Raw genomic sequence first — 10,674 nt, forward strand, 5'->3', positions numbered from 1 at the left:
TTTTTTGGCTAACATCCATTCTGGTAGGTAACACTTACTTTTTATTATCCAGTGGATAATTTTACTTATTGTCTCCAAGAAAAAAAATGAGATTGCATAAGTAAAATGGGTTGCGACCTCTGGATAGCTTGTCTTGGCACATTAAACTGGACAGGAGGTAGAATTTGAAGTTGAAAAAACTTTTAAGCGTGACGATTCAACACTATTGACTATTTGATCTGTTTTCATTAACATCTTCCAAATCATCTAAGGATATATTCTTCAAACCCAGGACTCATAATACAGATATTCACACTTTCTGACAGCCTGAGCCTTTAGATCCAAGTTTTCATTAAGTGATCTTCTTTTACAATCCCTCGGTTCCTGTCAAAACACTTGGCTGTACAAAGTTATATTTGCCATTTCACACAAAAAGCAATACAAAAATCCATTTTTTATGTGCACGGTGGCAAAACAAATTGTCAACACTGACTCTCCTGTGAAGATATAAAACGGAAGACATGTAAATTGCTATAGAAAATGGGGAGAAAAAGAAAATGCCCTTGCATGAAACAAATGCGAGACACAGGATCTCAGGAATCTCTTGATTAAATATTTAGAATGATTAATTAACAGATCATTTCCAAAACACCCCTTAAGTGTAAAAGCTGACTTTTATATAAAGTTTAATGCAAAAAAATGATTTCCCAGTGAAAAGTATCTAAAAGTCCTTCAAACAAGATATTTACATCGCAACATAGAATATAAAGACTTGATGTTATTATTGGCGATTTCATGAAACTTGCAGTATGATTCGCACAGAAAATAATGATTTTTAGAAAAAAAAGTATGGTCAATAAAATGTAAACAGATTTTTTGTAAACAGATGTTTTTCGAAATTAAGTGAATAGCATTGCCTGCACACAACTCTGGCTATGATGTTACGGATGTCTTGTACAAGATTCAGTCCCAACTTTAAAGTATATAAAAGATGCATTTGAGAGATATACTCCGAATGAAGAAAGAAGACATCAGCTTTCTGTTTACGGCGCTCATTCACATTATTTCCCTCAAAGGGGAAGCTCTTGGCGGCGAGGGGCGGAAGGCTTCTGAAGGGATCCAGAATGGCTTTTTAATTACAGCCATTTTCTGCTCAGAAATGAACTGATGCTGGCTGTCAGCAGCCACAGATGCTGCACGGAGCTAGGGGACTCGGGCAGCGTCGAGACACCCCCCGCCAACTACTGCTGGATCATATAGTGAGAAACTCACGTACTGACCCGCTGCATTCTCTGTGACTTACAGAAAGGAAAACAATGATCATAGTGACTTTATTTTATGACTTTATGTCTTCACTAATTGTGTTTTCAAGCAAATGTATTAAAAAAGAAAAAGAATTAGCATGGGTGTACGTTTCTCAGTGCAACTGCCAATGTTAAGATGGACAAAAGTACATTGAAACTCTAATGTTAGCAAACAGTACAGCAACAAATTTAAATATTGTCATTATTTACTAACCCTCAATCTTGTACAATGTTCTTGCTTCCTTAGGTGTTTTGGTTAAAAAACATAAAGAATGATTCATATGTATAATATGACCCCTAAAGTACTTGGTATTTAAATGTTGCAGACGAGCCTCATCAGTTTGAAGTGGATGCTCAGTGAAATATCAAGAAGGAAAAATATGTTTAGTCTGAATAGAAATTGATCAAAAAAAGATAATGGAAGACTTCAGGGGTTTCAGCGACAAAATGTATTGATCTGATTTCAGTCTTGTCAGAATCAAACATGACAGACAATCTCTATTATAAAAAAATAACAAAGCATTTATTTATTTATTTTTTGGGTAATTCCGGTATCCTCTAAGAAATTCAATACAGTATGCATAGGAATGTCTATATTATCTTTTTCACATTACTTTTCCATTTATTCTGACCTTCTTTCAAATACTGTAACTACAGCTAAATTTGTCACTGGACTGGACCTTCTTTATGTGTTTGGACCTTTTTGCCAACTTTCTGATTAAAATAACAGCTGCTAAGTACTGCTGGCATCTAACTTAGCGTAAAAAGAGAGATAAATCAATAAGGAGAATCAGATCTACTTAGAATTGGCACTACTGTAGCAATGTCATTTAAGTCATTTTCTCTGGCGCTCTAATTTTTATGCCTTTTTTTTTGTTTGTTTGGGATTAAATATTGTGAACCAGATTGTGCGACATAAACAATATGTCAATATGCCATATTGTATGACACACATTTGCAAAGATTATGATCACAACTGACAGAATTGAAGTTCTGGGCGATACAGATAAACCAATAATTATTTTCATGTTGTGGCCGATAACCGATATTGGCCGATATTAAAGTACGGTACCATTTTGTCTAAATAAATTAGTAATAAAAGAAAAAGGTAAAATCAAGCTATAAATCACAACATTATGAGGTACAGTATGAAAAATGAAAATTATATATACATATTGTTTTATAACCAATATGGTAACCGATATATCATCCATCACTAAACTAGTTACCATAGGCTAAAATTCACTGCTAAAGCAAATACTTGTCAAAAGACCACTGATTTTGTTTCTACAACAAAATTCTTTTTTTGATCCCTAAAAAAAACAGTCTCAAATGCCATAATGGTGGCGCAAATTGGCTTTAGAAAACGAATCCTGCTTAAGTCAGTCAGAGAAAGAAGTGGGAAAGCCTCTAGATAATAAACTCTCTCTGTCTCACATGCTGTCATCTATGTGCTCCACATTTCTGCCAAAATTTACACTGATATTCAGGTTGTATATGTGTGTGTGTCTGTCTGACACGACTGTCCAAAGGTTCTAACGATGCCAAGCGAATGAAGAAGGGAGAGATGGGAAAGAAGGGAAGATGTAGGAAAAGGTGCAATGAAGGGAGACATATGACAACATTTAACGAGGCAGACACTCATTCCGAATTTGTGCGCCCTACATACTGAAATGGCAACATGAAGGTGGAAGGAAAGAAAGAAAGACAGATAGTAGAATGTGAGTAGTAGAATGAAAGAAAATAAAAAGAGACCATGAAAATAAACCACTCTGACTTTTTAAAAGCTCTTGAAAGAACAAAAAAGAAAATACGTTTCTCTCAGACAGCAACACGATTAAATGTAGAGCAAAAGCCAGAAATCTCAATATGAACTTAAATACAGTTCATTAAATTGATAAACAAAAATTTAAGCTATGCTATTCACATTCACATTCAGAACTAAATTTCTCATCAAATTCTCCCAAAACTATAAATTATCTGAGCTATGTGATGCCACTTTATTTTAACTCTATACTCTTACTTTACACCAATAATGCTCTCATCCATTTTGAATGATACTTTTCCCAAAAAGATTTGAGGAGAAAACCCTGAGACAAAGACAAAGACAATAATAAAGGAAACATTACAACAAAAAAAAAAAAAAAAATAAAAAAATAAAAAATAGAATTCTTTTAAATTTGTAATTTTATCCATTAAACTGGACTAGTGATTCTATTTTAGGATGATAACTTAAGTAGCCAAGTATTCACAAAATCTTTTTAATGTCTCTGTTGTTTCTCATTAATGGAAATAAAATTTAATGGATACTAAATGTTATGAGATATGCTAGCCACATTTATATAAACTGAATCTCAACTGCATGTCATCAATTGTGTCGTCTGCCTCAAAATTCCTAAAAGAAATTTTAGGAGAAACATCTGAGACAAAAATACTTGAAATAGAACACGGCACTGGGATAAAAAAGAAAATAAAAGAGCAACATCTGAGTTTCCTCTGGGCTGGGGATACATGCTGGAACGCAATATCTCATGTTTCTCTGTCTTTCTCTCTCTCTCTCTCTCTCTCTCGGTGTGTGTGTGTGTTTATTAGCAGAACGACGGTGTAGCCACATCTGACCCACATCATAAATGTAACCGAAAATCATCAGAGAGCCACACAAGTTCATGCCAAACCACACACACACACACACACACACACACACACACACACACACACACACACACCTTGCTTGTGAAAATCCTTTTATTTGTAATATAATTCATTTGGCGTGTCCTCCACCACCCACGGCCCCTTCATGTGACTGCTGACTGCTCATTACCACATCGCGAACAGTCCAAATTAATAACGAAAACGGACAATTACGAGGAAAACGCAAATTAGCTAACGAAAAGTGAGCCAATTATCTCTCTCCCACACTGTGGGCCAAAACTCAATGGCTGCGGGGGTCAACCCAGAGGACCTTTTACAGATTCAAACATGTCGAGTTTTTCCCTCTTTCATCACTCCGACAAGGACAGCGGCGCGGGTTTAATTAAACGGAAGCTTGAGTTCGCCTCTGAAGTGTGAAATTTAAACCAATCGTTGTTTTTAAACCGCCGTTGTTGCACGTTGGATAAATATTTTTCTTCTCGAGATAAAAGGGGATTGCATAAGTCGGTTTAATGCTTGAATAGCATGCAAAAGAAGAAAAAGTCCAAACGAAGTGTGTCAAAACAAAACCCCCAAAACCTCCAGTAGGTGGTGCTGTTGATATCTCACCAGAAAGACCCAGACTCCAGGTTAAAACAGACACGTATCACTACACCCTTTCTTCTCATACACTCTCTCCACACCACTATTTCTTATCGCATGAGCTCCCATTATAATGGGCGATGTGTTTTATGGGGGATGCACCGAGGAGAATTATGAGGACAGGCAGAAGTGGCTTGAATACGACAGTTTTGGGGGAGAAATGACTGGATTTTGAGACGCGTTCCTCTGTGTTTCTTTTGTTCTGTCCATCAGAGCCTTTCTACTGTAATAAATCTTGGTTACTAGGCCCCACTGTCTATTTCTTTTTTTGTTTCGGCTCTCTCCTAATAAGAGAGTAAAACCTCGCAGTTGATCTCATCTCAGCTCTCATAGGATGAGAAGAGTCTCTTTATTTTTCTGCTAATAAAGGCTATTTGACTAACACTCTTGTCACGTCTCATCTTGTCTCTTCTATTCATAAAAGGACAACTTTATGTATTTTCTTGTCTCAGTCGTACTCTTCTCATCACTTTTCTTCATCCCTCTGTTAATAGGTACTGTTAACTTCTCTGTTATTCTCATTCCATCATGTCTTTTCATTGCTCTGTGAATAGAAATTATAACCCTATTGGTGTAGTTTAGTCTTTTCATTGCTCTACAACAAGAAAAAGAAGAGAACACAGGATTATGACTGAATTTACACATACAGTAAAATAAATCTTAGTTTGTCTCTTGTCTTCTCTGAATGATTCTTCATCATCCTGCACAGATAAGGACACAATCAGGAAACACACATGCTCAAATCTGAAAAGGAGCCAGGGCGATCAAAGGGAACTTCTAGAAACTTTACATGCCTGAGCTATGTGGAGGGATACAGGGAATACAATGATACTCTCTATTGATCGCGAGGAGGAGAACAAATGCTGGTATTTACGCCGCTGACATTTCCATCCAGCTCACTTGCTCTCTAAGTTCCAAACAAATATAAAGATGCATTTCTCACAGTTCCTCACATCTGAATATCAAAGATATGAGGAAGTAAAAAAAGGAAGAAAGATGAGCGGTTTCTTTGATGGTGAAACCGAATGAGTTTAGGACTTCACCCTCAAGAAGTTTTCTTTTCCCAGGCTCATTTTCTTCTCGATTTTCCTCTCTTCCAGACTGGTATAAGATTTACCTCGGGGTTTTCAAAGATACTAAATTTTAAACAGCAAGCATATCCTTTTAGAAGAGCTTGACCTTTATAACAACCAACACATTACCTTTAGCCGTAAATGCTAATGATGTCAAGCTACAATTAGCATCAATAGCGTTTTGTAACATTACAATTTTTAACTGATGGCTAGAGCTAAAGTGCAGTTGTTAGAGAGGACCCCCTTTGGGTTGAACCTCAATGGTCCTCTAGGGCTACGTTCACACTGCAGACTGAAATGACCCAATTCCTATTTTTTTGCCCCTATGCGCCCTGTATCTGATCTTTTCATGACAGTCTGAACGACACAGATCCAATCTTTTCAAATGTGACCCAGGCCACTTGGGTATGTGGTCCTGAATCCGATACGTATCCCATCTTTTGAAATGCGACCTCCGTCTGAACGGCCAGGCCACATGTATCCGACCCGTACGTCATTGATACGCTACAAACGTCATAATTCTGCGTTGAAGTAGGCGGGAACGAGAAGATAAACAACAACCATCGCGGACGATGCTGCTGAGACCAGTCAATGGAAGGGAAGCGAGGTCACAGATTTAATTAATATTTGGGGTGACCGCTCTATTCAGGCCAAACTCGAAGGCTCTTATCGGAACCGGGTGGTTTACGAAAACATTTCCAGCGAAATGACCGGGTGTGGTTACAGACGATCCTGGCTCCAATGCCAGCGAAAAATAAAAAGCCTCCGAGCCAAATACAAACATCCATGTTTAACGTTAGCTACTTCCGCAAACAACGAGTGACGTCGTTCACCTTTGAATACTTTGAATACTCTTCTACGCGGGTCACTTCTGGGTCATTTCACGTTCACACAGGAGATCACAAAAGGTCGCATTTAATTGAAAATTTATCGAATTTTTTCAAGAAATCGGAACTGAGCATTAAGCCCTGCAGTGTGAACGTAGCCTAGGAGTGTGTCGGTTGTCCTTCTTGTTTGAAATTGCAGTCTAAAAAGTTTATAATCTCACATGTGTCTTCTCTAGAGTTTCCAGAGAGATCTCAACAAACTTTGCTCGGATTTGTCAAGATACTAAAGCTCATCCAAAGACCTCACTCATTGCCTCATTTGTTTTTCACTTGTATTTTGCCAAAGAGTTTTCAGAGAAACATCTCAAAGTTAAATATCAAGTTAGATACTGTATTTCACATGTCCTCAAGGTTTCCTGTAAAGTAAAGACAGTAAAGAGATTTATCAGAGACCAAATAGCGACTTTTGCTTAAAAATGTTATTATTGGCAGCATTAGCATTTTGTAGCATCGGCACCCTTTAACTACTCCAGGGAAGATTATTACAGTCAACATGTGGATTCTTCGCGTAACTGCAATAACTCAGACCTGGCTTGAAGGCAGCTTTTGAACAGGGGATATTTTGGTCTTGGTGAGACTCTGAGGTAAAATATCACCATGTGATATAATGAGAAACCTCAGCCTGGTCTTCTCACGAGGCAATGGCAGGAGGACTCACACTGGGCCAAGAACGAATGGATGAAGGTGATTCTCTTTCATTTATCTCTCTTTCGCTGTCTTCCTGACGGTCCTCCTCTCCTCTTCCTTGGGTTTTTTCTTTCTTACTCTCTCCTAGTGGCTGTCAGGGGGCTATAATGAGACGATGATAACTGGAGCAGCTCTCAGCCCCGATCAGTGACCACCTGTGGAATCGACAGGGGTCTTATCAGCGAATCTCATCCTCTGGCACAGGCGCGCACTTCTTTCTGTCTGCTGGTGTCTTTTTCACACTGGCAACTGATGGGAAACCGAAAAGAGACGAGCGTCAACCCACAAAGGCAGCTGGAAAGGCTAACAGCGGTGGGATGGAAATCCATGTTGCTTGGTTTTGCCCCATGAGGTCGGGTTGCTGCAAATACCAAAGCCGTTCCTCTGAGACAGCTGGGGCATAAGAGGAGGAAAAACGTGGTTAAATAAAAGGAAAAATGCAAGCTGAGATGGTTGAAAGAGGTGTCTCTGTTTTTGATAGGTCCAGTCAGGCATTAAGAGAGGCTTCACACCATGGGCCTCCCGTTGAGAGCAAACGCACACCTGCAGGGGATTGAAGATGTGATCCAAGCCAACATGGGCCAAACGGATGTGTGTGTGCGTGTGAAAGAACTCAATGAGGAAGAGGCATATTCTGTCCTTCGGCAACTTTGTAAAGGGGTCACACAGTCATATTTCATTTAAGAAATGTAAACTGAAAATAAATGAGAATTCCTCACATTTTACTTAACTAATCCTATCCTTATAACTGGGATAATTTGGATTTTCTTATTACTAACATGAAAAAAAAAAAAAACTAAATATTATATTATATTATATTGGAAGTTTGTTGCACTGTCTATAACGCTGAATTAATAACTCTAATAATTATTAATGCTGATTTAATAAAAATCATTATATTGCAGTATTCCTTACTGTAAAACAGAAGAAAAAACAACAACACTATTCTATTTCAGTAATAAAAATTAAGCTTTTTGGGATGCAATTTTCAACACTTATTATGAATAATAAGCTATTAACAATAAATATCTACAAAACCGCAAATAATTAGTTTGAGCTTAAATTTGGACCTAATTATTATTATTCTAATAATAATAAAAAAATAATGATTAAAATGTTAATGATTGCTTTGCAACTCTCTGTGCATGAAGACACATAATGTGTAGGAACAAAGCTACACACACACACACACACACACACACACTAACGAGGCTGCAAAACCTTGTTACAGAAATAAACAAACTAATGTTCATCAATTAAAATCACTTATGCTTAAACAATCAAAACATGAGCTTAATTATCCTCCTGATACTCTGCCCATGATTCTGCAACAGTGACATGTATGCCTTTTTAATTAAAAACTGATCCAGTGACAAGAACTTGACCCCAAGTCTATATTTATATTATTCATGGAGAAAATGTATATAAAAAAACTATTATACAATAACACAAAGACAATAAATAATATATATATATATATATATATATATATATATATATATATATATATATATATATATATAAATAAATAAATATATATATATATATATATATATATATATATATATATATATATATATATATATATATATATTTAATTAAACCTGAATCAGAACCAAATGTGAATCACTGTTTATTTCTCGCAACCCTCATAACTAAATTAATAAAAGGAAAATGGTTATTTGGACCAATCTAAATTGGGAAAAATGCATTACAAGTTTAATGCATTACCCATGATAAGGTATCTAGGTCTTTTGCACGCATTGTCAACTCTGTTAGTTAAAATTAATTAAAATTTGTTAGATCTTGGCAGAACGTGTTTGTTTGTGTACCGTCTGGATCTGTGATATTTACGGGGCTCATTTTGTTCTCACGGAGGAAAGCAGGAGCTCACATTAACCTTACCAAAACAAAGCGCACACCTTTTCCTTTCCACTCAGGGGGGTTTTGACAAAACAACCTCTTAGACAAGTGCATTAGGTGACTGGGGTTCGCACCTGGTTTCCTCATTCATCAAGCTAAAAACCAAAATGTTCCTCCCTAGAAACTCTCCAGCGTGTGTTGAAGTAGAAGCTTGACTACGGACTGATTTCAAGCTGCTACTAACTGACACTCAGTGGTTGGTGGCATGACCCTAGTGGTTTCCACTTTCTGTTTCTTTATTTCAATGGATGAAAATCCACATTTCACCTTAAAAACATGATGAGGAAAAAAGTAAATTCTATAAAATAAAAATAGCCCTATATAAGGATCATTAAGACTTTTTGCATAGCAATTAGAATAAACAATCATCATTATAATGTGCCCATTCATTTTACTTTTCAGTTTTCCAAGTTCACAGTTTAAGATTTCTCAAAAACAATGTAATGTAATGTTTGGTTTTGTCATTTAAATCTGCATACATTTTTATTTCTTTTTTTGCCATTAAAGTAATGAGTTTGAGAAGAATTGGGGTTCAACCAATTCTACCATATTTATATAGATTAATTTACATAAATATTTTCTATATTTTTTTATACATTTATAAAATAATTGTATAAATTATTCATTTATTATGAATTTTATACTATTAATAAATTATTAATTGTACAACAGTTTGACGGCTCGTGTGTGTAAATACATAAGAAAAACAAAAACTGAGTGTCTTTTAATACTCTTTTGTGCAGAACTACTTCCTTCCGCCACGGATTCAAATCTCAGTTTGAGCAGCTGAGCTCGAAACCTCTGTTACTAATCTGAAAACGTCCCTTTAGAACTAGTAATGAAGGAATGGTAAGTAGCGTCATTGAAAGCTTATTGCATTACTGTATTAAAAGCTCACTGTATTATGTAGAGAGATTAACTCAGCGAGTGTGATTACCAGCATCTGATACAGCATTCATTCACCTCAGTCTCACATATAAAACTTTAGTTTGAATGTCCGCAGAGGAAAGCGATATCTTTGTCATACTCTCCTTTCATCTGTTAAGGGCGATTTCTGATGACGGTGCTGTTCAGTGCCTTTGTTAACTGCAAGCTGCTAAGTAAAAATAACTTTTGTTCCAGTCTCTTTGTTTTCTTTCTCTTAAAAGTCTTTACTGCAAACCTCGTAAAACAGTCTCTTGTCGCCATCTAAAGGCGGAACAATGCCACTAAAATCACCATCACGAACACACATGCAGGGATTCCTTAAGACTCTCGGAGTCAGAGGCCCCTAGCTACAGAAGGCCCTGAAAGACCTGATGGAAGAGGCAGAGCAATGGAGCTTTTGGCTCTGGCTATGCAGAAAAGACAAGGCTTGGTGGAGAGACCACCTAGAGATGTTCCGGGATTAAAAGAGCAAAACATCAAGGATGGGTGGCTCCCAGCTGATGACTCTGCAGCTGCCCAACCAGCACTGGCGGGAGTGCGTCTGGCAGAAGTAAATAAGTAATTTGTTGTTTTTTAGTAACTTTTTTTTTTCAAGATTAT

The sequence above is a fragment of the Carassius gibelio genome, chromosome A22, assembly GCF_023724105.1.
Source record: "Carassius gibelio isolate Cgi1373 ecotype wild population from Czech Republic chromosome A22, carGib1.2-hapl.c, whole genome shotgun sequence".
In the NCBI taxonomy this organism is placed as follows: domain Eukaryota; kingdom Metazoa; phylum Chordata; class Actinopteri; order Cypriniformes; family Cyprinidae; genus Carassius; species Carassius gibelio.